This window comes from Pongo pygmaeus, chromosome 14, assembly GCF_028885625.2.
Source record: "Pongo pygmaeus isolate AG05252 chromosome 14, NHGRI_mPonPyg2-v2.0_pri, whole genome shotgun sequence".
NCBI classification, from domain to species: Eukaryota; Metazoa; Chordata; class Mammalia; order Primates; family Hominidae; genus Pongo; species Pongo pygmaeus.
The window spans coordinates 31899713-31924407 of record NC_072387.2 but is presented as its reverse complement, the minus strand read 5'-3'; the positions used below and the strand labels follow the sequence as shown (position 1 = coordinate 31924407).

Below are 24695 nucleotides of genomic sequence, written 5' to 3'. Positions count from 1 at the left end.
CGAGTCATGGCCATTGAAGTGTTTGAAGTGGGGCCTAAGATTTGCCTTGGAAGGTGCCCAGCCTACAATGTCTGACTGGGGTAAAGCATGGCTAAAGTACCCAGGCATGGAGGGATGCTTTCAGAGCACTGAAAGCCATTGGTATGGCTAGAATTTAGGGCACCTGATATGGAGAGATAGTAAGTAAAACTGGGCAAGTAGACCAGAGCCAGATTGGGGCACAATTGTGTCACACTAAGCTAGACGGGAAGGAACTGAGACATTTCAAGCAGGAAAATGAGGAAATAAGATTTCCTTTGGAAAACAGCTACTCTGGTTTGAGAGAGTGAGACTGAATTCAAGGATTTCATATAGGAGGATGGTGCAATAATCCAGGAAGAAAGAGTGAACGCCTCAGCTAGGACAGGACAGTAGGTCTGGAGGGAAACTACTGGAATCAAGAGATTGTGGAGACAAAATCAATAGTACTCAGTAGGCATTTGGGGGTGGGAGCAATGGTTTTGGCTTCTGTCTTGAGAAAATAAGATATGGAAAAAGTGTATTTGGAGAAAAAGAGAAACTGGCTTGAGATTTTCTGAGATGGAGATGCAAGTGGAACACCTAGGTGGATATGTGGTTAAAACAAAAAAAGGTCTAGACCAGTAAAAAAATAATTTGAACAGCAGAAGCCACATATATGACTTTTAATGTTCCAGGAGCCACATTATAAAAATTAAAAATAAATAGATAACACCAATTTTGTAACACAGTATAGCCAAAATATTGTGATTTCAGCAAGTAATCAAAAACAGCCATTTTTCTTTTTCCCTAATTTGTTGGAAGTACTTGTTTCTTAGAAATCCTCCTAGAAATAGATGTACTTCTTTTTTTATTATTATTATAATACTTTAACACCATGGAATACTATGCAGCCATAAAAAAGGATGAATTCATGTCCTCTGTACGGACATGGATGAAGCTGGAAACCATCATTCTGAGCAAACTATCGCAAGGACAGAAAACCAAACACCGCATGTTCTTACTCATAGATGGGAACTGAACAATGAGAACACTTGGACACAGGGCGGGGAACATCACACACCGGGGCCTGTCGTGGGGTGCAGGAAGGGGGGAAGGATGGCATTAAGAGAAATACCTATTGTAAATGATGAGTTAATGGGGGCAGCACACCAACATGGCACATGTATACATATGTAACAAACCTGCACGTTGTGCACTTCTTTAGAACAATTTTAAAACTACAATTGCATACAGTAGACAAGCTCTGACATATTTTTGGTGTTAAAACACTATTTAATAAAAAATTTTATTTACACTTATCTTTTGCAATCTTCACAGAACTCATGAGAGGAGAGCAGAGGCCAGTACCAGACATCTGGTAGAGAAGGTAGAGAAAGAGTGGAACAGAGCTTTATTCAGACTCATCCTACTGGGTTAGTCCTACAATCATCTTGTGTTGGAAGCTCAAGGATTTTTGTTTTTGTTTTTGTTTTAGAAAGGGTCTCGCTGTGTCACCCAGGCTGGAGTGCAGTGGCTCAAACTCAGCTCACTGCAGCCTTGACTTCCCAGGCTCCAGCGATTCTCCTACTTCAGCCTCCTGAGTAGTGGGAACCACAGGTGTGTGCCACCATGCTCGGCTAGTTTTTGTATGTTTGGTAGGGACAGGGTTTCACCATGATGCCCAGACTGGTCTTGAACTCCTGAGCTCAAGCAATCCACCCACCTCAGCTTCCCAAAAGTGCTGGGATTACAGGTGTGAGCTACCATGCCAGACCTAGAAATCTTAATAATAGGTTAGGTCTTAAGAGAAAAATTACTCCAAGGGAAAACTTAGTCATCCCTACCTCAAGACTACCGACTTCAAAAAACGGCGTGAAGAACTACTGATTCAAGGTTAGTTATATTACCTTTTTCCTTTGCATTTCATATTTATGATATAATTCTTGTTTTTAATTTGGTGAAATATTGAGTTGTTTCATTGACTTAGGCATGGTAAGTAAAGGTTATAATAATTTGTATTGATAAAGAAAGGAAATAGAAGTTTTATAGTTTTTTTCAGTCCCTGGAGCTCTCATTTTCAAGAGATACATATTTGTTAACTTTATTCAGTAAATGTAACATTTATTGTAACTGACACACTTTTAATTTCCTTAAAAGCTGCATTAAAGTTAACTTTTAGAAATGGAATATTATTCCTTAATAACTAAAGATAGACTTTGAGATGCTTTGGCTTACTTTCTAATTGATTTTACTTTGGTTCGTAATATTTTTGTTTTCCAGTGACAGCTTCAGTTTTCCACCCTTAATCGTAAGTGAATGATTGACATCCAAACATTTAACCACATACGGATGTCTATTATTTAAAGGAATCCAAAATAAATACCTTTATGAATTAACTAAACATATAGCACTAAATAGATTTTTTAAGTTAAAATTTTGTCATTTCCTTACCTAAAAGTACATCCTTAATTGTGATTGTCACCTACAGCATTTTAGTTTCAATTTTTGTAAAATATATCTATTGCTAGCCAATTACACAACAGTTTTTAAATAGTTAAATCAAATAATGATTTGAATTTTAAAAATAAGTTCCCTTATGTCTTTATATATTGCCATCACTTGAATGATTGATGACTAAGACAGCAAAGTTATCAAGAGTCTTTAAATAGCAATTACAACCAAACAGAATCAATTACATTATTTCTACCCAGAATTCCATAAAGCCACACAGGGTCCCCATCTCCCCCAGAGATGTAACAGGAACCTTCCAATCCAGTCATGTGATTTCACTCATTAAGAATCAGTTTCTGGGGATCTCAAGATGAATCTAACAACAACAGACTATATTAATTGTAGAGTTGGTAAGTAAAAGAAATATAGTTCAACTATGCTTGACCCAGTTTAAGATATTTGTCTAATGTTTGGTCATTTTTTGACTAGGGGGAAATTTATTTATTTATTTCTGGATACAGGGTCTTACTCTGTCACCCAGCCTGGAGTGCAGTGGCGTAATCACGGCTCACTACAGCCTGGACTTCCTGGGCTCAGGTGCTCCTCCCACCTCAGCCTGCCAAGTAGCTGGGACTACAGGTGTGTGCCACCATGCCTAGCTCATTTTTTGTATTTTTGTATTTTGGGTTTCACTATCTTGCCCAGGCTGGTCCTGAACTCCTGGGCTCAAGTTATCCAGTGCCTCAGTCTCCCAAAGTGCTCAGATTACAGGTGTGGGCCACTACACCCAGCAGGACAATTCTAAAAACTGGGTGCAGTGGTGTGCACCTGTAGCCCAGCTACTTGGGAGGCTGGGGAGGCAAGATCACTTGAGCCCAAGAGTTCAAGGCTGTAGTGTAACATAACCTCACCTGCGAATAGCTACTGCACTCCAGCCTGAGCAACAGTGAGACCCTGTCTAAAAAAATCTACAAAATCCATAAAACATTTCTTTGAACAAAAATAAATAGCAAGTAGTTTTCTTCATGTATCATTGTTATTAAAATGTCCATTTCAATCAATGCACATTGGCTTATAGTTTTGATGGTGATTTCATAATCTCCTTAATACAGGGAAAAGTAGTGCATGCCTGTGTTAAGTGAGACCTCAACGTGGTTTCCTTGTCTGGCTTCATGTGCTAACAAATCAAAGAAGAGAAAATCTAAGGTTTCCTGAAGAATGTCCCTAACTAAATAGCTTAAAAGAATACACATTAAATGATTGCTTTAATACCAAAATTATAAGATCCTAGCTAGCTGATATTTTATTTTGTTAGCTTAGTTTTATTTTTCTGAAAAAAGTGAGATGATCTCATTTGGGTCTAAGTGCTTCAGAGTCATAAAATTGTACTACTGGATACAAAAAGAAAATAAACGTAAAATACTTCTGTAAATTGTTAAGCATGTTGCAAATATAAAATGTTCTCATTAGTTCTTACCAGAAAAATCAGAAAATGTATCGTTTTACAAGATAATGATGAAAAATGTGTAAATGCAAGGCGGGGTGCGGTAGTGCATGCCTTCCCAGCACTTGGGGAGGCGGAGGCAGGTGGGTCACCTGAGGTCAGGAGTTCGAGACCAGCCGGGCCAATATGCTGAAACCCCGTCTCTACTAAAATACAAAAATTAGCTGGATGTGGTGGCACGTGCCTGTAATCCCAGCTATTCAGGAGGCTGAGGCAGGAAAATTACTTGAACCCGGGAGGCGGAGGTTGCAGTGAGCTGAGATCATGCCACTGCACTCCAGCCTTGGTGACAAAGCGAGACTTCATCGCAAAAAAAAGAAAAAAATATGCAAATGCAGGTGCCATGCAAACGAAGGTTTTTGAGGAAATATTTTCTTTTAAGTTTTTTGAGAGAAAGGGGTGTTTATTTTTAGCATTTATAGGTAAGTTCAAAAATAGTTTATTTAAAACTTAATGTATTAGCTCAAATTACCAGTGTGGTAATGTAAACCACAATGGTTTCCTTGTGGGGCATTAGTTTTCCAAATCATGTTAGACTTAATAAAAGACATTAAAATGCACAATTCTATCAAGATACAAGGATATCTCTCTATAATCCCTGCAGAATGCCTTCGAAGATTTCTTATATAGTTGTTGCTAACAAAATTCTTAGAGTTACAGAAGGTAGGTGACTTTTGGGGTTGCTAGGAATTTAATTATTTTCACTAGGAAAACATCAAATAAGACTGTGAGAGGTGATAACATACTATCTAACATAATAGAAAAGGGTGGGTTTTTAGAGAGTCATTACAAAACAAGACGATGTTTAGACCTTTTTGCGATGATTCTAGAAAGCAAACTGTTAAAATTTAAAAATCAAATTCTACAAAAAATGTTAAAAATAGCATTAATACTGAATTTGTTTATCCATCTCATTTATTTGCAAGGTTTTAAAATTTTGGACCATTCCTACTGTGAAACTCTACCTTATGCAGCATTTTTTAACTTTAAGGAAAATGATTATAATATTTTTCTAGTATGTGATTTCAGTTGTACTGGTTGTTGAAGCAAGTTTTTATATGTTTGTAACTTAGCATTTCTTGCATCTCTCCCCATTACATGAAGTTTAGCCTTGCACTTAACATTATTGTATTAATAATAGCTTATTACATGTGTTTTGCTAATTTTTGCTTTCAATTTTTATTCTAGTTTAATTCTGAGATGCTTTGTTGTACATATCAGAAGTAATGTTAGAGTTTTATTGGTTCTTTACTCAGTATTATTATAAAATACAAAAATCAACATTAGCCTGAACAGATCCATCACTTGGATTCTTCTGCATATCAAAATATTTTCTAATAACTTAAATATTAAAAAATTATTCCAATTTTATAAAATAAAAAATTTATCTAAAGTTTATTTTAACTTTAATTTTTCTGACCACTTGCTGCCTGTGGACGGTTCAACTTTTTTAATGTTCAAAAGCTGTTCAGTATTTGTGTGCTTAACACAGTGCATGGCACACAGTAGTCACTTGGTAAATGCTTTTTAAAAATGCTTGATACAGGGAGACTCATTTTTACATTGATTGGTTTTAAACTTTTGGTGATTACTGACAGTTTCAAAAGATTTCTAACTATTAATTTAAGTAATTTTTCTATTTCTCAAATGTTCATTTAGTTTAGCAACTCTTTTTCTAAATGTGATTTTACAGACACATCAAAGTTAAAACAATATTTCTAAGATTTTGTTTTTACATGATAGAACCTTGTGTCTCCTCAGAATGTTGAGTTGCATTATTTTCCCAAATAAAATAGTCCTTTTTGCATCACTAAGGCAATGCTTGTCTACTCTGAATTTTAACTCTAATCAAACAATCATAATACTTATGCTAATTACTGAGAGAGCAAAGACAGTTTGATAAACTTCTTTATTATTTCATTTTTAGGCTCTATATAATTCTTTCTGTTTTCCCTTTAACCATTTAGCCAAATGCCCAGTAGTCATTTTATACTTGGAAGGTTTCAGGTGCCCTCTCAAATTCGTCTAATTATTTTTCTCTTAGTTTTTTTTTTTTTTTTAACTAGGTCTTTAAATATATAAGGACTCTATACTTAGTCCTTCCGCTCCTCCATCAACGGATGATTCCCCAGTTATTTTCTTTGTGACAAAATACATGTGTTTCACCCTTAGAAACTAACAAGTGTACTTTCCTTCATACACAAACCTATTTACAATTTGTCATTGAATTGCAGTGGTTTAAATGGGCACATATTTGATTTTACTGCATTTGAGAACATACTTATTTTTTGTAACATTTGAGTGCTCCTTAAAATAGAGAATGATATCAAATTTTAATTTTGAAACATCAATACCTACTGAAGGCATATTAATTATGGAACTGTGTGTGTGTGCTGTGTATTTATCGAAATGGTCTGAAAAAGTGAATGCAGCAATATTTTCCAACCTCTAATCACAAGACTAATTTAACATCAGCCTATCATTAAGTTCTTATTGAATGAGTGAACTTTGTATTTGTTTGGCTTTGCTATTTTTATTGATTTCACTATATAACTTTTGTCTAAAAACTTCCAACTCTTCACCTGTTTAAAGTGAGGGTTGTGTTGAAGAATGTACAGTAAGATTACAAAGTCAAGGAAGAAGAAAACATTTTAATAAGTGTTGTGTAGTCACCTTTCTTGTTGGGGCTATGGCGGGGGGAGGCAATAAATAATGCTCCTCTTTCCCTTTTGAGTTCAGAACATAGGAGTCAGACATACAGACATCAACATAGCTGCTTTATTACTCACATGTAATGACTAATAGGAGGATATGGCTCAGAGGAGCAGCCAGAGTGGGCTTCTGAATACTTCAGATTAGTTTAATTCCCAGATTAGGCACTTACCCACACAGTGGTAAGTGGAGAAAACAGATGCTTAACACCTATCTCAGGAGCAGGCAGCTTACTGCAGAGCAGCAGACCTGAATTCATATCACACTGTGGGCAGACATATATTTTCTTTTTTTTTTGAGACAGAGTCTCGCTCTGTCGCCCAGGCTGGATGGAGTGCAGTGGCGCGATCTCGGCTCACTGCAAACAGCCTCCTGGGTGGGTTCACGCCATTCTCCTGCCTCAGCCTCCCGAGTAGCTGGGACTACAAGCTCCCGCCACCACGCTCGGCTAATTTTTTTTTTTTGTATTTTTAGTAGAGGCAGGGTTTCACCATGTTAGCCAGGATGGTCTCGATCTCCTGACTTCGTGATCCGCCCGCCTTGGCCTCCCAAAGTGTTGGGATTACAGGCGTGAGCCACCGCGCCTGGCCGGCAGACACATATTTTCAAAGTGACACAGAGCCAAGCAAGCACACACAATGTACTTCACACAAATTCACCCATTAGGTAAATCTTCCCTCCCCTCCACAGAAAGATAGAGTGTAAGTTCTCACTTGGAAACTTGAGGCCAGGGAAATGAAGGTTCTCATATCATTTCTGTGTGGATTTAAATTATGATAGAAATTAAGCCAATGTCTTTGTATGTACCAACTATCGATAACAGGTTGGATAGAAGTATACTAGATGGTAAAGAGAAATGTGTCTCATGTTTTCAATTTTGCTGTGAATAACCCACAATGTGGATAATTCTTTTGTTGATTGATTTTAGTAAACCAACTCTTATTTGGATAAATATATAGTTCTGTTAAAGAAACACTTTCTCAAATTCAGCTTGCCTGGTTCAACTGAAGTTTTCCTCCTTCAAGTTCCCTTTTCTGTAAAATATTTTTGTTCTTTACAAAATAAATTGAGTATAGTGACTGCTACTAACAAAAGATGTATTAACAATTGTTTATTTTTATTCATAACTTTAGAAATCGTAACTTAGCTAGAAAACTACCTTTTATGTCTCTTACCTAAACGTGATTTACATGACAGTTTTACATATGCATTTTCCTTGAGTTATATTTAAAAATCTATACATTTTTCCTGAATATGCAGGAAGTAGCTGGCATAAACTTCAGGTTCAATAAGAAGACTTAAAGCCCTTTCTTGGGTTGGAGCTACTGGGCTTAATGACCATAGGCAAGCTGTAATCTCTCTGAGACTGTGTTAACTTGTACGTAAAATTAAAAAGTTTGACTCAATGACTTTCATAACTGAAAATGTTTTTAGAAGAATACAACTTTTATTTGTAAAAAGCTACATGAAGGAATCATATTTCATATGTATACATATGACATATTTCATGTATACATATGAAATACATATATATGTATATTACATACAAGTCATGTAAAAATGTACATTTTACATAGTGTTCATTAATGATAATATAACATTCTTTCAATAAAGGCTTCTCCCTTTATCTGGTATTAAGTTATTACTTTTTTTTTTGAGATGGAGCCTCGCTCTGTCGCCCAGGCTGGAGTGCAGTGGCGCGATCTCCACTCACTGCAAGCTCCGCCTCCCGGGTTCACGCCATTCTCCTGCCTCAGCCTCCCGAGTAGCTGGGACTACAGGGGCCCGCCCCCACGCCCTAATTTTTTGTATTTTTAGTAGAGAGGGGGTTTCACCGTGTTAGCCAGGATGGTCTCGATCTCCTGACCTCGTGATCCACCTGCCTTGGCCTCCCAAAGTGCTGGGATTACAGGCATGAGCCACCACGCCTGGTCGAGTTATTACTTTCATAAAACCTTTCTTGTAATGGCATTGTCATGTCATTAATTTTATAAGGGCTGTCTATAATGTTGTAATCACAGAAAGATTATGGAAAACTGTCTGTCAAAATATTGGGAAAGCTATTAGTCAAAAATTTGTAAAGGCATTTTATATCACATTGTCATTATCACCAAAAAGTATTATGTTTAGTAAACAATTTCAGATTCTTTTCTGGGCATTAAGTGAGGGAATACCTTTTGCACCAAAGATTTAAATAAAACACTAGATGGGAGACACTTCAATATAATTTGAAGCATCCCCACAATTTCATAATTAAGTAGATAACTATAGTTAGCTAGATGTTTCAAAAATTGGTTCTAATTTCTGAAAAGTGTAAAAGAGCTATACACAAATATAGAGCTATATAGTGTTTCTTTGTTTCTAATTCTAACAGGTCATGAAACAAACCAAGTTTGTAAACTGGTTCTAATATATATTCTTTTTTCAAGTGAAATTTCCAAAATCTTTTTTTCCATATGAATAAAAATGTTAGCTGTAATACAGATAGAATAATATGATTACTTAATATTTTACCAGTAGAATTTTCACATATTATGACCGTACCACTTTCTTCAGGTACATATTTAAGATTCTGTCCTGAAAAGTTAATAACATGGAAAAGTTAATAAAATGGAATGTATCTAAAATTTTAATTTTCTAAAATTAAATGGAGAATGGAAAATTTATTTTAAGGAGAAATCTACTAAAATGAAAAAAAAAACAGATTGAATTCTTATAAAGGGCAGAGTTTTGCTAAGAATTAGAAAATAATGCATTTGTTGCAAACTATGACTCGAATTGCTTAACCTTTGTAACTAGTAAAAGAAAACCTCACCCTTCTGAAAGATGTATATTCAGTAGACCAAGATTAATTGTACCTTTTATCAGACTAATGTCAACAGCATTACACATATATATTCTTTTATCTAAACTTAAGTAGGAATTTTATTTTATTTATGTAGTTAATTTTTCTATTTAGGCAATCCTTAAGTTAGGTCTCGTCTCTACAAGTAGGAGAGATCACATTTTGTAAGTGATATATCATTTCCATGGTAATTTCTCTTGTTTAACTTAAACATTATAAATATTTGGCTTATTTCAGATGCAGCAAGGGTTGACAGAAAATAAAACTAGAGAAGTAGAAGAAGGTATGTTGCCAAAATTTATTAACTAAATGTAGCTTGATTCCTGAAATAAACTACAAATAGCAAATGGCTTTCCTCTCCATTGTCTGGTTCATAAATGCTACCGTAAGTATTTTTTCTTATGCACATTTAATGAAAGATAGAAACACACACTCATAAGGAATAGCATACTTTTGCCTCATTAATTTATCATGTTCCATAGCTTTAAAAAGGTCTCAAAAAGTCTAAGTATCTCTTTTGTTCTGGCTCTACAGTCTTCATTTCTGCCATCCCTATGGAACTGTCAGCCAGCACGCTGAAACTGAATTCAGGAAACAAAGTCGTCATCAACTTCTTAAAGTCATAGTAGTAATTTAAGGCCAAAAGACCAGAGTCATCTGGTAATACTTAGCCAAGCAATTACAGTTCAAAAACAGTTATTTGACAGATGACATTCTAAATCTCCAATTATTTACTTTGTCATTGGTTTACTTTTGTACTCAGGAAATGCTCTAAGTTGCTTGGCACGCAGTGAAAATGCCTACATCAATTTGGTTCTTGTCAAGTTATTCAGCCTTGTTTCTTGCCACATACCCTACTCTACCCTTGTGCTCTAGCATCCAGCCAAACTAGACTATAGATTTTCAGTGCTCTTGCTCATCTCTTTGCATTTGCTTCTGCCCTCTGTCATACTTTTTCCTTGTTTTTCAAATATCAACCTACATAGTGCCTCCACCAAAAAGCCTGCAATATTGCAATATTGACACAAAACTGGGATAAGTGTCCCTTCTGTGTGTTCCAATAGTGTCGTGTTGTATACCTGTCATGTTATCTATGAGTCTGTAAGGAAATTGCCTGTTTTTTCAAGTTGTAGCATATGATTTTTGAGGAGTGAACTGATCATCCTGTAATTCCACTGCTTATTGTCACATGGTTGCTAAATACAGGAATGAAGGGTGAGAAAACTAGAAGCTCTGGTACTTAACCACAGTGATAGTCAATTCAAAGCACCCCTATGGGCAGATTATATTTAATATTAAATAGTAATTTTGTATTGTGGTCATACACACATATTTTTCCTTCCTATTAACACAGATAAATTTCTCAACTTTTTTTTTTACTGACTTACACTTAGCCAACTGTGAAATACTTTAGGTAAAGAACATCATTCTTTCATTTTCCTTCCAGGTGCTGCTGAATTTGAATCTGAGTCCTCTATATGGAATCTATCCTCTTCTGCAGGATCTACTGATGAGTTACATCTAAATCAAGTTTGAAAAGCATCATGAGAATACGCAACAATTTTTTTTTTTTTTTTTTGAGATGGAGTTTCGCTCCTTTTGACCAGGCTGGAGTGCAATGGCCCGATCTCAGCTCACTGAAACCTCTGCCTCCTGGGCTCAAGTGATTCTCCTGCCTCAACCTCCCAAGTAGCTGGGATTATAGGCGCATGCCACCATGCCCAGCTAATTTTGTATTTTTAGTAGAGACAGAGTTTCACCATGTTGGTCAGGCTAGTCTCAAACTCCTGACCTCAGGTGATCCTCCCGCCTCGGTCTCCCAAACTGCTGGGATTACAGGCGTGAGCCACCGCGCCCGGCAGAAAATATGCAACAATTATAAGAAAAATTACATAATGCATTCAGACTCATGGATTGCATTTAGTTCTTGTGTCTCTTAGACTTCCTCTGGAGCAGTTCCTCAGTTTTCCCTTGACCTTATGACCTTGAATCTTTCAAAGAGTAAAGTCCAGTAATGTAGAATGGCCGACAATTGGGTTTATCTGATGTTCATTGTGATTAGATTTAGAATATACTTTTAAAAAAATTCAACTTTTAGTTCCAAGGAGTACATGTGCAGCTTTGTTACATGAGTATATTGCATCATGCTGAGGTCTGGGGTACAAAGAGATTTTACATTTTTGGTAAAGTGTGTTACAGCAGTGATCCTGTAATCATCTCATTGCATCTTACCATGTGCCCTACAATTTTGATTTGTCCTGTTGATTAATATCTTGTGGGGAGGTAATTTGAGACTATGTAAATATCTCTCTTCCTCATAAAACCTTCAATTTATTCATTTACTTGTATCAATATGGATTCATGGGTTATTTTCTCCAATGGTTTATAATTTGTTAATTTTTAAAAAACTTATTTTTCTTTTAAGAAATGGTTTATTTTGACAATTTCAGACTTTTTAATACAATGTCATGACTTCTCTGCTTCTTGGGAGCACTTCCAGCATCAATGGTGGCACTCTGTATGGGTCCGGTGGTGTTATTTGACTTTCATAGTATTGCATTAAAAACAATGAAAAATATGTAAGAACCGTAAATCATCACTTTTTCCCGTGAGACACAATTTCTTGGATGGATGAACTGCTCAAGTGGAGATGATTAGCATCACAAAGCATTTTAAGGAAATACTTGGAACAGTTCTGCTCACTGCAATAGCAACAGGTGGCTATGAAATCATTCCAGTAGTACAGTGTACCCTATAGTTAATTTTACGCAGTTATGATTTAATGCTGCACTTTATGTTTGTTTACCTTTCTCTTGGCTGTGAATGGTGCCACATACCATGTGTAAATTTTAATAAATCGTATTTTTTATAATAGATTATATACATTTTATGGTAGTAATGATGAAATAGATGAGTATCTACATATATATTATGCATTCATGACATAACTTTTTCTTAACTTGTTTATTTCTAGGCTATGCAGTTCGTCTATAAGCTGTTTCAAATGGTCACAAATCTCCAAAAAAACATTTCAGTCTATTTATTGAAATAAAAAGCTGCTTATAAGTAGACTCATGCAATTCAAACCATGTTGTTCAAGGGTCAACTATATTTGTAATTCCCTTTTCTGACACAACCTGGCTCCCTTCATCCTTAGTATATAGTCCTCACTTAACATGATTAATAGGTCTTCTTGGAAACTAAGTGAAAGATGTGAAATGAAACCAATTTTACTGTAGGCTAACTGATATAAACAAGAGATCTGTTCCTATGACGTATTTCTAGCCAAAAAACATCACCAAACATGTCAATACAGACCAAAAACACTTGTAATATTAAACATTAAAATGAATGCTAGCTCTGCATACATTTAAGGAAGAGTAATAGATATCATTTATCCAATTTTTGGTGAATCAGTGAGTGATGGCAATTGTAGTGGTGGTGGGTTAAATCAAGAAATGAATGCTGGCAAGGTGCAATTTGTAAGAATCACCTCCTACCTCCATGCAGTTAGAACCAACCACAAATACGGCAGGTTCATGAAGCACTTTTGTACCATGTACAATTTTGTACCAAATCGTTGTGTACTGCAACATCTGTATGATTATCATGGACTTTACAAATTTTTAATTTACAGTAATTTGCATTCATTTATTTGTTCCTTGTCCAACATGCTTATTCCAGTTCAGGGTGGCAGATGACTGGAACCTATCTAGGGATTCAGGGCCCCAGGTGGGAACCAACTCGACATGCTATTGTACGGTGCTCTCACACACACCCACACTCACTCAGACTGGGACCATTTAGACATGTCAGTTAACCTAATGTGCCCAGCTTTGGGACGTGGGAGGAAACCAGAGTACCTGGAGAAAACCCAGGCAGACATGGGGAAAACGTGTAAACTCCATACGCACAGTGGCTTTGGCCAGTATATATATTTTTGTCATCAATGTTATAGCGAAATGACATTATTCCAGAACTTGCTGTATTTATTCATTTCATCTCCTGTGTGTAACCAATCTCCTGTGTCCTTGCCCCTACGTAGGTATACTCTTCACTCCCCCTTGGGACTCTTGCACCTTTCATTGGTTGCGCCTCCACCAATTTTCCTTCCAAATGGATGCCATCTTCACCCCATCCTTCATCAAACACCCTGTGCCAGGCTGCCCTCTTAGGCAGATGACTTATCCTTACCCCCCTAAGATGCTGAAGACCCATTTTCCATCCATCTGTGGGTGGCTCCTGATATCGTTCAGTCTTTGATACCTCAATTTCTTTTGTCCACCTTGCAGGAATGCTCTCAACTGTCTTCCAGCACTGTGCAGGGTGACACTCTGACACTTAGGCCCTTTGCATTTCATTCATGCCACAATCCCTAACTCTGGGTCAACACAATTCCCTGTTTTGTCCCCATACTTGTGAGCTGAAATGTTCAGGAAGATAAAGGAGGAAAGAACTTCACATACATTTTATAGTCAAAACGCTGAGTTTACAAAGCAAGGGTTTTGACTGGAATTGCACTGAATGTATAATTTAGAAAGAGAAGGCGTAATATTGTTTCCCCAAACTATTAACATTTTAACAGTCTATCTTATTAACTCTCAAAGTTTAAGAAATTTCTCATAGAGGTTGTACATATATTTTTTAGATTCCTAAATATCTGATACCTTTTCTATCTACTCAGAAGGCTGAGATACGAGGATCACTTGAGCCAAGGAACTCGAGGCTTCAGTGAGCTATGATTTCACCATTTCCTTCCAGTGTTACAGAGCCAGATGCTGTCAAAAAAAAAAAAAAAAAAAAAAAGCCAGGCACGGCGGCTCATGCCTGTAATCCCAGCACTTTGGGAGGTGAAGACAGGTGGATCACCAGACATCAGGAGTTTGAAACCCGCCCAGTCAACATGGTGAAACCCTGCCTCCACTAAAAGCACAAAAAGAAGCAGGGCCACCATGATGGCGGTGTAATCCCAGCTATTTGGGAGGCTGAGGCAGGAGAATTGCTTGAACCTGAGGGGGTTGGGGTTGGAGGTGGAAGTTGCAATGAGCTGAGATAGCACCACTGCACTCCAGCCTGGGCAACAAAGTGAGACTCCATTTAAAAAAAAACCATAGAATCATTTCAGTAGATGATGAAAATAATAAAATTCAACGTACCTTTATGATAAAAACTCAACAAAATGTGCAAGGAACATATCTCAGCATAATAAAGGCCATATATGATAAACCCACAGCTAACATCATGATCAATGCGGAAAAGTTAAAAGCTCTTCCTCTAAGACCTGGAACAAGTGTGGTTACTTTTACCACTTTCATTCATCATAGTGCTGGAAGTCCTAGCTACAGCAATTAGACAGGAAAATGCAATAAAAGACATCCAAATTGGAAAAAAAGGAAGTCAAATTGTCTGTTTGCAGCTGATATGATCATATATAAAGAACTCTAAAAATTCCATGAAAAAGCCTCCTAGATAAATTTAGTAAAGTTGTAAGATACAATATCAACATACAAAAAAGAGTAGCACACCCATGCACCAATAGTGAAACACCTATGAAAGAAATCAAGAAAGCTATTTCATTACAAAAAAATGATACCTAAGAACAAACAACCAGAAAGGTGAAAGATCTCACAATGAAAACCATAAAACGTAGATGAAAGGTAGTAAAGCAGACACAAGTAAATGGAAAGATATCCCATGTTCATGCACTAGAAGAATATTGTTAAAATATCTATATCACCCAGTGTGATCTACAGGATCAATGCAACCCATGTTAAATTACAAAAGCCATTCTTCACAGAAATAGAAAAAAAAACTAAAATTCACATGGAAATGCAACATACCTCAGATAGACAAAAAAACTTGAATAAAAAGAAAAAATCTGGAGGCATCACACTACCTGATTTCAAAATATACTACAAATGTATAGTAACCAAAACAGCATGGTGCTGGTTAAAAAAAAAAAAAAAAAAGAGTGAGGGAGCAACAGACAGACATAGACAAATGACAGACAAATAAAACAGAATAGAGAACTCAGAAATAAATTTACACATTTACAGTCAACTCATTTTTAACAAAGGCACCAGGAACACACATTCAGGAAGGACAATCTCTTCAATAAACTGTGCTAGGAAAACCCAACACCCACATGTAGAAGAATCTATCTAGACCATTATCTCACCATATACAAAAATTAACTCAAAATAAAGATAACTTCAATGTAGGCCCTGAAACTATGAGACTACTAGAAAATAAAAAATGAGATAAATGCCTCATGAAATTGATTAGGACAATGAATTTTTAAATAGACAACAAAAACACAAGCAACAAAAGCAAAAATAGACAAATGGAATTGCATTAAACTTAAAAGCTTCTGCAAAGCAGAGGAAGCAATCAGTAGAATGAAGAAACAATCTAGAGAATGGAAGAAAGTATTTACAAGCTGTGCATCAGGCAAAGGGTTAATACACAAAATAGATAAAGAACACAAACTACTCAAAAGCAAAAATACATATAACCTGATTTAAAAATCAGAAAAAGATCTACCCAAAAACTTTGTCCCCCACCATTATTTCCCCACCTTCTTTTCCTGACAGCCTTCAGCTCTCTCCTTGTCATCACCCTTTTTCTTCATCTACCCCAAAACTTTTTCCCCACCATCTTTTTGCAAAGCCTTCTTTAATCTCCCGCTCACCACCCTTTTCCCCATCCATCTACCCAAAAGTTTTTCCCCACCATCATTTCCCCCTCTCCCTGGCCACCTTCTTTTTCTCCCTCCGGCTCTCATCACGCTCTTTTGCTCCTCCATCTACCCAAAAACATTTCCCCCATCTTTTCCCAAAGCCTTCTCCCGACTCCTGCTGCTCACCACCCTCCTTTCCCCCTCCATCTTCCCAAAAACTGTTTTCCCCATGTCTTCCCCACCTTGCCACCCTCTTTCCCTTCTCCATCTATTCAAAAACATTTCCCCACTGTCTTTTTGCAAAGCCTTCTCCCAACTCCTGCTCACCATCCTCTTTTCCTCCATCTACCCCCCCAAATGTTTCCCCACTGTCTTTTTACAAAGCCTCCCCACCAACTTCCCACTCACTGACTTCTTTCCTCTAACCTGCTTGTCACCCTCTTTTCCCCTGTCCATCTACCCAAAAACTTTTTCCTCACCATCTTTTCTTTCTCCATGGTCTTTGTTTTCTGTCCACCATCTTTTTGCAAAACCTTGTCTCCCTCTCACTTGCCAACCTCTTGGGTAGAACAGGGACAAGTAAACTCAAAATCCCACTTGATTTTGCTATTCATAAGCTCCTTATCTCCCACCTTCCCACCAAGTCATTCTAGATTTGAGAGGAGTCAGTAGACTCTTATTTAAGTGGCCGTTTCTGCCAGGATGGGTAATAAGTCAGTTAACATCAGGTGAACCAGCCCCCAATATTTCAATGTAGGTTCTTTTCTATTTTCCCTAAGTGTCGGCCGGTCTGAGAAATAAGCATAAAGTACTAAAGAGAGAAATTTTACAGCTGGGCCTCCGGGGGTGTCATCACATATTGGTAGGACCATGATGGCGACCCCGAGTCGCAAAACCAGCAAGTTTTTATTAGGGATTTCAAAAGGGAAGGGGTGTATGAATAGGGAGTGGGTCACAGAGGTCACGTGCTTCAAAGGGCAGTAAAAGATCACAAGGCAAAAGAGCAGAGCAGGATCACAAGGCAAGGGTGAAATTAGAATTACTGATAAGGGTCCATGTCCCTCTGGGCATGCATTGTCTTGATAAACATCTTAATAGGAAACTGGGTTGGAGAGCAGACAACCGGTCTGACTAGAGTTCACCAGGCTGGAATTTCCCAATCCTAGTAAGCCCAAGGACACTGAAGGAGACCAGGGCATATTTCATCCCTTATCTCAACCGCATAAAGACACACTCCCAGAGTGGTCGTCTATAGGCCTACCCCTGGGAATGCATTCCTTCCCCAGGGTTATCAATTATTAATATTCCTTGCTGGGAAAAGAATTCAGCGATATTTCTCCTACTCACACATCCATCTATAAGCTCTCTGTGAGAAGAAAAATATGGCTCTATTTTGCCCAACCCCACAGGCAGTCAGACCTTATGGTTATCTTTCCTTGTTCCCTGAAAATCACTGTTATTCTGTTCTTTTTCAGGGTGCCCTGATTTCATATTGTTCAAACACGCATGTTTTACAATTTGTACAGTTAACACAATCATCACAGGGTCCTGAGGTGACATATATCCTCAGTTTAAGAAGATGATGGGATTAAGAGATTAAAGTAAAGACAGGCATAGGAAATTGTAAGAGTACTGATTGGGGAAGTGATAAATGTCCATGAAATCTTCACAATTTATGTTCAGAGACTGGAGTAAAGACAGGCGTATGAAATTATAAAAGTACTAATTTTGGGAACTAATAAATATCTATGAAATCTTCACAATTTATGTTCTTCTGCGGTGGCTTCAGCCGGTCCCTCTGTTTGGGGTCCCTGACTTCCCACAAGTTAATTTGTTCCACCTTCTGCTGAAGTATTTCTTTGTCACCACATATTCACCGCCAATCTGGTTTCCTCAGAGTCCTCTCTTAAAATTAATCTATAGGCAAGTTTCAATTCACTCTCATTTCCAAACCAAAAATTATTAGACCCAAAGCTAAAGAGCACCTTGTCTCAACAGATAAACTGGAAGAACAACAAACTAAGAAAAAAAACTCTTCTTGGCATTTTCCCTCATTACCTAATTTCCAACTGACCTGCATATCTCTTATTGCTCTCCTTTTCTCTTCCCATTTCTCCCTCTTAAGCCTTGCCACTGAGAGATGATACTTCAGTTTGTTAGAAAATTGTCAGCAGCAGCAAGATGTCCATTTATTTTAAGTTGCTTTAGTCTTGTTTGAGTTTTAAGATAAAGCCTATTTCCAGGGCATATTTTCTTTCTTGTGTTGTTTTACACTAATTAGGAAAAAAAAGAATAACCCTGTGTAGAAAAAAATTGAAAAGGTTTTACTTTTAACAAATTCACAAATATTTTCCAAAGTGCATTTAAAAAAGCTGTGCCCTTTAATGGTTCTTTAAAAGTATCAATTTTGAAAATAAAATCTTAGACAATTAAGTTATTTCAAAATAACTTAATTTGCACTTGCATTCAGTGAATGCTTGAGCTTCCAAATATTAACAATTGACCCTTACCTATGTCAATGTTAAAACAAATATGTTGAAAAGAAAGTTGATTGATCTATACCTTGTCCAGTGCTTCAATATTTGCATCATGGGAAAGCAGTTTTTCTGCCAGTGATGTGCTCTCGCTATACACAGCATACTAGAGAGCAGTGTTGCCATAGACAACCTTAAGGTTTGGATTGGCACCACGTTCCAGCAGAATAATGGCACAAGCCTCTTCTTGGCAATGTACAGCCTGTGCGTGTTAGATGAAGAAATAGATTGTAAATTCTAAGAATTCAAAATACACATTCTACAGGTTTCACCAATTAGTTATATTTAAATGAGATCAATTTATTTTAATTCTATATGTGTAAATCAAATCCATGTCACGCTGAAAGAGTTGGCTACTATATACCTGTATCAAAGGCACACTCTTTTCTTTGTCACAGATGTCAATTTGGCATTTTCTGTTCACCAGGAGAGTGACCACTTCCACATGGCCACTGGCACAGGCCAAATGTACAGCACTTCTACAATAAGAGGACTTTTTAGGAAACTGTAGTGCAGTATCTCAAAACATACAATCATTCATGTAATTGTAAACATTGAATAGCATGTTTTTCCTCTGCCTTCAAAACAAATACTTAATTTTTTTAAAGGAAAGTACAATACTTATTAGCTCTTATTGCTCACTACCTTAATGAAAACAGCAGCCTATCTGAATAGAATGAGCTTGGTCTTTGGATTCAGTTCAACTAGGGCTTGAGTCCTACTTTAAACCCTGTCACTTACCAACTATTGCTTAGCCTTTCTGTGCCTCAACTTCCTCATTAATAAAGATGACAGTAGTAGCTTTCTCAAAGGACACCATCATGATGCTCAAATGAGGAACTATGTAAAGTATTTAGAATAGTTCCTACAACAACTCAATAATTTTAAGATTTTTGTTTTTTGAGACAAGATCTCACTCTTTTGCCCAGGCTGAAATGCAATGGTGTAATTCTACCTCACTGTCGCCTGGAACTCCTGGGCTCAAGTGATCCTCCATCCCCAGCCTCCTGAGTAGCTGGAACTACAGATGTGCACCAGCATGCCCAGCTATTTACTTAAAAATTTTTATAGAGTAAGAATTTCACTTTGTTGTCCAGGCTGGTCTCAAACTCCTGGCATCAAGCAATCCTCTCCCCTCAGCCTCCCAAAGTTCTGGAATTATAGATGTGAGCCACTGCACCCAGCCAGGTATTATAATTACTACTATTACTAGTACTTAACAAAAACATTTTAATTAAGTAAAATGATACAATTTACCTGCTTTGTAAGATGACTTAACGAGTAGTTCACATTTTAACACCTCTGATATTTGAGTGCCATTTATGATTCATGATTTATTACAACTATAATTGATAGCATTTAAAAAATTATCTTATTGATATATAAAATTATGGGGCATCACACAATCCATGAGGCCTTACATTAAGTAGAATACGGTATACTCAGCAGGTCTAAGGCAGTTCTAGGCAGATAACTAGCACTTAAATACATTTTAGTTCTTAAAGGTACTATGGGGAAAGAGCACTGAAATAACAATAACACATATTTTAAACAAATTAATTATTTGCATTTTCAAACAACTTGAAGCCAAAGGAAACTCATGATTCAAATGAATATGTATAGCTCATTATATTCAATACTTATATTTACAGAATATATGCAAATACGACTTTCCAATGATTAATATTAGTATTTAAGACTGATAAACTTTTGAAAGGGCAGTTAAAGATTATCTTCTACTATTTTCTAACTTCGGAAATGCTTTTGTTTGAAAGGTGGGAGATAAAGTTTCAATGAGATTAAGTCCCGATATTCTCATTTTAAATCTCTCAGCTTGTGCAGGCAGAGGTAAACATGAAGTTTTTAAAGATGGAAGGATTCTGAAAGATAGAATACGTCTGCTACATAACAGGTACTCAGGTTATGTTTGATGAATAAATGGAATGAAAGAATGGATAAATACAGTTGGGGAGTTCAGTATTTTTAAATAAACTCCTATATAAAGCAATGTTTTTGCAATAGTAATTATTTGTACGTGTTATTTTTATGTTTAAAGAATACAATTGAAATGATTACTCTATCATTGTTTGCATAAATGGAATGAATCTACATATAAGAAAAACATTTGTACGTAATAAAATATATACATAATAAAATCAGGAAACATAAATAAAAACTTTCCATTTTCATTTCTGAAGAGGCTAAAAGTTCAAAGATAATAACACACACAATAATGACGATAAAAAATAGAAAGTGAGAAATTTTTTTTTCTGTGAAAGATTTATATTCTTCTCTTCTGAAAGATTATTCCATTAATAATAAACCGACACTAGAAGTTTTGTACATGCTCACTGCAGCAATCACAATAAGAAAAAGGAAAAAAAAACTTTATTTAAAATACAAATGCTCAGAAATTACAAATTTTTATCATATTTTTACATATTTTTTGCTAAAACAAGACCACAGTATGTTTGTGTGTATGTATAATCAAACTAATTTTTTTTCCTCGCTGGCTATATAACAAAATACATCTTCGCACATCAACGTACTTCTCTATCTATTGTCACCTTCAACGGTCACACATTACTCCATTTTATAGACGCAATTGAAATTTATTTATAGGATCCATTCTGTGGGTTCTTTCTAAAATAAGTCCTGCGAAAAATAAAGTGCATGTATCTCTACTTCCTAGGGGTATTTTAGTATAATGGAACTCATGGGTAAAGGGCATACATTTTTAACGCAGTACTTTATCTGTTTGAAAAGCAATCAGCAACTTAAACTTTAAGCAGCAGTATAAAACATCCTCACAAATGTTGTGGATAGAAAACAGTTTCATTCCTCTTTTAAATTCTTATACCAGAAATGCAAAGGATTTTTTCCTATGTACATAAGTAACTTGTAGATCTGGAAAAAAGTACTTTGCCCACTTTTAGAGTTTTTGATGATTTGATATGAAAGAATTCCATGTAAAATGAAGATGTACTTTTCATCTAATGTGTATAAATAACTGATACATATAATACATTATATCTGTAACATGTTTATCAGTAACGTATATCATATGATATATAATAAAGAATATAGGCCAGGCACAGTGGCTCACGCCTGTAATCACAGGACTTTGGGAGGCCGAGGCAGGCAGACAACTTTAGGTCAAGGGTTCCAGACCAGCCTGGCCAACATGGTGAAACTCCGTCTCTACTAAAAGTACAAAAATTAGCTGGGCGTGCTGGCACATGCCTGTAATCCCAGCTACTTGGGAGGCTGAGGTAGGAGAATTGCTTGAACCCGGGAGGTGGAGGTTGCAGTGAGCCAAGATTGTGCCATTGCACTCCTGCCTGGGCAAAGAAGCGAGACTCCGACTCAATATATGATGAATTCCCTGTAAAATGAAAACATACTTTTCATCTGAATATATATATTATATAGTAAATATTTTTCAAGTATGTTCTTTTATTTTGTTAATTTTTTTCTGAAATACAGGCAGTTTTAATTTTTAGTTTGCTAAATAAATCTTCATAATGTCTGCTTGTGAGGTCATTCTTAGAAAGGCCTTTGTCAACATAAAATGTACCTGGAAAGTAAGTGTTTGTATTTTCTTCTGGTACTTTTCTCATTTACATATATAAAAATTTCAATCTGTATTCCAATCTGTATGTTTGTGACATGAAATGTCATTAGTTTTCTTCAAACAGCAGACATTTTTTCATTAATAATTCATCCTGCTCATGAGTTCTTATGTATATCTTACATAACTTCAGTGCTTCTGGGTTTCCTATTCTGTTCCATGCCTTTATCTGTCTTTTCAGCTGTTAGTAAACAATTGTAGAAATAGCACATTTTGATATCTAGAGGAGCAAGTGTTTTTTCACTCCATTATGAAATTTTTTAAAATGTCATCACAATAGTAAAAGACAGCAGGTGTCACGCAAAAATGTTAAAAGCTTGATATTTTCATTCGGTTTACGTAAAATTGATAAACAGAAAGAGTTCACATTTTGAGAAAAATGTGTCTTCCCATTCAAGAACACAAAACCCACCTCCCGCTTCCAAGTTTCTCTCTAAGAACCTTCAGTAAAGAACCTATCTACACAGGCGGATACGGATGTAAAACGGACAGTTTAATGAGAACATTTTGCCTACTGAAAATAACTCACGATATTTTTGATAGGGGAATGAGTTATCTCATTACGCACCGCCTATAATGTATATAATACCATATTTTAAACGTGTACATTAAAAATAACAACATCGTATATGCTTAACCTTATGAGTTAAATCACTCAAATTCTCCACCAACTGCTCCAGCCAGGAAATTATGAGGGATGGAAAGTAGCTGAGGCCTGATTTGGCTCCGCGGCTCCGAGGGTGCCCGGCGCCCTCCAAGGCCCTGTCCCATGGGTTGCGGGGAAGCCGGGCCTGGGGACCCCCCTCTCACCCTGGGCTGACCCCAGCTACCTGTGCTGCTTGTCCCGGGCGTCCAGGTCTCCGCTCCTGCGCTCCAGGCCGCGCTCCACCTCCGGCCCTTGACAGCCGCCCTGTGTATCTTCCGCAGTTCCGCGTCCCGGATTCGGTACCCGGAACCGTGTAGACGTGGTCTATGGAGCCCGGGGCCGTCGGCCCCCGCGGCTCCCGAAGCCGAAGAACTTCTTCGTGGTGGTGACTTCTCAGAACCCCAACCACCGGCTCCTGAGCGGGGGCTGCTCCCTGTCACCTTTTCACTGCCCCCCACCGCCGACCCAGCCCCAAATCCCCGATCCAATCCCGAAATCCCCTATCCAGCCCCCATATCCCCGATCCAACCCCAAATCCGCAATCCAACCCCAAATCCCCGATCCAATCCCCAATCCGCGATCCCAAATCTGCGATCTAACCTAGAATCCGCGATCCAGCCCAGTCCACCACAGCCTTCAGCAGCGACACTCGGTCTCTGACCCCTCCGACAGAGTGAGCCTCGAAAGCCCTTGGGCGCGCGCCTGCACCGCGATGGCCGTCCGGCTCCCGGAAGCCTCAGAGGACAGGACGTGCCCAGGTGGGAACTGGGCTCCACAGCACAGCTCAGCTGTGGCTGCAAACCGTGTGTCCAGCCCAGAGCCAGGCCATCCAACTCCCACTCCCCTCTCGCCAACCAGCGCTGGCTCCTCCATTCCTTCACCAGGGTCTTGGGGCCTTGGGACATCTTTGGGACCTCTGCTCTCCCCAATTCGTCCCCCTGCAGCTCCAGGCCCCCAGCCTCAGCTCACATACCCCTAAGGACAGGGCATTCACTCTGCTAGAAGCACCTCTGGCTGCTGGGTGCACCTGCTGGGTTGATCAGGCAAGCCCCACCCAGACAGCACCCGCTTCAGCATCCCCTCTCTGTCCCCATTGTCAATGCATACCCCCGCTGAGCCCAGCCCAGCTCTCAGTGCCCAGGACCCCTGAGGCTCAGATGGGCAGATCAGCAGGGGCACATGGAGCTCCCTCCTTCACCCCCCAGGATGGGACCCACCTGGGGAGCATGTGGATGGGGGTCCCATCTCCAAGATCCAGAGGGGTGCAGGTGGGATGTGCCCCAGCTGCAGCATGACCCTCTCCTAACCCCAGCCCGTCCTAACCCTCAGTGACCCCGCACCCTAGAGTCAGTGCAGTGCTCTGTCCTCGGCTGAGTCCAGTGGAACCTGGACACAGCTTCCGCCCTCTGTGTTGGGGTAACCCTCGGCTGTCCCATGTCAGGGTCCCCTCATCTGCCCCCTTGTGCAGTGGTTCCTAGAGATCACTCTCACAGGCATCAGGTGCATGGCCCAAGGTCGGTGCCAGTGCCCCTGGTGCAGTGCCCGCTGTCCAGTCCACACTGGCCGCCCTGGCTGGCTGCAGTGGAGGCTGCAGTAACAGAAGCCTCACTCCCTCTGGCCCCCACTCCCCTCTCCCACACAGGCTAGCCACTGGGCTGGGGCACGTGGGCTGCCTGCCTTGTGCTAAAAATGG

General features: G+C 38.2%; 1 protein-coding gene and 1 pseudogene across 1 annotated transcript in view; both read right to left on the bottom strand.

The window, feature by feature from the left end:
* Nucleotides 1-24695, bottom strand: part of LOC129011217 (phosphatidylinositol 3,4,5-trisphosphate 3-phosphatase TPTE2-like) — a 716449-nt gene that overhangs the window by 371339 nt on the left and 320415 nt on the right. The gene's annotated exons all lie outside the window — the stretch shown is intronic.
* On the bottom strand, nt 19146-23907 carry LOC134738008 (uncharacterized; annotated as a pseudogene).